Source organism: Thamnophis elegans, chromosome Z, assembly GCF_009769535.1.
Source record: "Thamnophis elegans isolate rThaEle1 chromosome Z, rThaEle1.pri, whole genome shotgun sequence".
Taxonomy (NCBI): Eukaryota; Metazoa; Chordata; class Lepidosauria; order Squamata; family Colubridae; genus Thamnophis; species Thamnophis elegans.
The window spans coordinates 138,298,127-138,301,447 of NC_045558.1; positions in this window are offsets into that span (position 1 = coordinate 138,298,127).

The following is a 3,321-nucleotide window of genomic DNA, read 5'->3' on the forward strand; positions in this document are numbered from 1 at the left end:
ATCCTCTTTCAGTCCCCAAAGATGGGTTTCTGCAGGAAGTTTGGGAACAAGCATTTGATTGTTCATTTCCAAAACCAGAGTTACAAGAAATGCCAAGTAGGAAATGCACTGGAGAGATGAAGCTGGAAGATCTTCCTGGACCTGTCTTTGAAATGGAGATGAATGGCCAAAGCTACAGCATCTACAACGCTGTTCATGCTGTGGCTCATGCTTTGCAAGCTCTATACACATTGCATTTCAATAGAAAAAAACCTATGATGGATAAAAATCCTAAAAGTCCACATCTCCAGGCTTGGCAGGTATTCCATTTGCTTTGGACACTAATTTCAATAAACAGTTTGACATAGAATTATGTTTTGACCCCATTGTCGAAAGTCTTAATATTTTCTCCATGTGGAATCAAGCATGAGAACTCAAACTAGAAATAAGGAGGAATTTCCTGTTGGTGAGAACAATTATCAATTAATTAGTGAAACAGCTTGCCTTCAGAAGTTTTGGATGCTCCAACATTGGAAATTTTTACAAAGGAGAAGGATAGCCATTTACCTGAAATAGCGAAAGGTCTCATTCTTGAGCACTGTGTTGGATTAGAACACTTCCAAGTCCATTCTGACTCTGATTCTGTTCTGTTTTAAATAGAGACAGAAAAGGGGTTTCTTTCTATCAATGATGAAAGATTATATATGATCTATGTGGAAGTAGTTGTTTAAGTAGTGAATGTAAATCATAATTTAAAGAATTCCAAAGTTCCAAAATGCTTTTTTCATTCTGCTTCAGTTAATTCTGAATTTCCCGTATATTGATATCAAGTTAAATACATAGAGTAGAAATGTATTGATTAACAAATTTCTAAGCTTAATAATATTGTAGAAATGAGAAGAAAGAATGAATGAAACTTGGATATGATTTTCCCTTGTCTATTATATTGCTTTTCATCCCTCAATCTTTTATTCCCTTTCAATTAGCTCCATTCACATCTTCAAGGCACTTCTTTTAACAATTCAGCTGGGGAGAGAGTGTTCCTGAATGAGAAAGGGGAAGCAACGGGTGGATTCGACATCACCAACTTGATCACTTTCCCAAACAAATCCTTTCAGAGTGTTAGAGTTGGAGAGATGGATCTACAGGCTCCAAAAGGAAAGGAATTATTCATTGATGAAGATCTAATTGTCTGGCATCCAGCTTTTAACCAGGTATCGAATCAGTGATTCCATCTTAATCCATTGTGATCCGTGCCTTAACCCATTATGATCCCATATTGAAATATCTTTAGAAATCCATGCCCATGTTTGCATGACATCGTTACCATGTATAATTATTTATTTTCTCTGTTCTTCAGACAGGAGGTTTTGTACCTCATTATAATTTCTACATCCTTTCAAGTGGTTGATGAAGTTGTTAAATTCTGTATTCTTTTTGGAAGTCAATAATCATGTTACTCCATTAAGGAAAAATTCAGAAACTGTTTTAAAAACTCTCCTTTTCAAAACATTTTCTGGTTTATCATCAGGTTCTTCCATTTTCTCGATGCAATGACCCTTGTTTCTCTGGGTCCTGGAAGAAAGGGATTGAGGGAAATCAGTTTTGTTGCTATGACTGTGTTCCATGTCCTGAATGGAAGATTTCAAATCAAAATGGTAGGGAAGGAATTCTGTGACATTTCATTAATAAAATTTTAATAAACTAATTGGAGGCATAAAAAATAATGTGATTTTCAATAATTTAGAAGGCCTAGATGACAAATTCCTTGATTTTCCTTCCAGATATGGATGACTGTTTTCAATGTTCAAAAGACCATTATCCAAATAAAGGAAAGAATGGATGTATCCTGAAACTGCTGGTTTTTCTAACTTTTGAAGAAACCTTGGGAATTGGTTTAGCCTCAGCAGATCTTGGTTTCTTCTTCTTGACCTCATGGGTACTTGCAACATTTATTAAGTACAGGGATACTCCCATTGTCAAAGCCAATAACCAGTCCCTCACTTACACCCTGCTTGTCCCTCTTCTGCTCTGTTTTCTCTCCTCTTTGCTCTTCCTCAGCCGACCGGGCAAAGTGATTTGCCTTCTCCGACAATCAATGTTTGGCATCACTTTTTAAGTGGCCATTTCTAGTGTACTTGCTAAAACTATCACTGTGGTTGTGGCTTTCATGGCTACTAAACCGGGATCTCAGATGAGGAAATGGGTGGGGAAAAGATTGGCCTTTTCTATTGTTCTCTCATGCTCTCTCTTACAAGTATGTATTTGTATTCTTTGGTTGTCGACATCTCCCCCATTCCCTCAGTTGGACATGCATTCACAACCACAAGAAATGATTTTACAGTGCAATGAGGGGTCAGCTTTCTTCCTCTATTGTGACTTGGGCTACATGGGGGTCTTGGCCATTGCCAGCTTTATTGTGGCTCTCCTTGCCCGTAAATTACCTGACACCTTTAACGAAGCCAAGTTCATCACCTTCAGCATGTTGGCCTTTTGCAGTGTGTGGATCTCCTTCTTTCCAGCCTATCTGAGCACAAAAGGAAAAGCCATGGTGGCTGTGGAGGTCTTCTCCATCTTGGTCTCCAGCGCTGCATTACTGGGATGCATATTCCTGCCCAAATGCTACATCATGGTTTTCAGACCTGACCTAAATCACAGAGAACAACTCATAAAGAGAAATTAGCACATCATGTGATCTTTTTTTCTAGGTAAAATTGCTGAAAAACAGAATAGAAAAATGGTTTCCTATCTACAGGTATATATAAAACATATAAAAATATTGTTTTGTTTTCTGTGAAGGAAGGAATTATGTAAGCTATTTAAGATTTATTCATATTTAAGCCCATTCCAAAGTAATTACTCATGTTGCTGCAATTCCCTCATTTTCCAAGATTCTTTAACCTAATCCATTCTCCTTTTCAACACTCCTTTTGAACTTGACTTTGGTCTAGTTTTCTTAGTTGCTATTAGGATTTTTCAGATATTGACTCAAATGATGTCCAACCTTTGAAGTGACATTTTCCTGTGTTTTACACTTTCAATTCGTAAAGCACTATATAAATGTAGTAAAATGCTGACTGCCATTTTATGGATAAATATTTAACACAGTATTATAGAATATTGTGTACAATTTCTGAGGGTTCTTTCTAAATGTAAAATATATTAAGTTTGTGAATCCTGAATATTTAACTGTATTGAAAGAAAATGGCTTTCATACTGACTCATAACAATTCAATCTCTACCTATAAATCTATTTCCACTGTAAATTACTATCACATATTAATAATATGGAAAATTTATTGAAATGAAATTTTCCCAGGCAAAAAAATACCCACAATACAA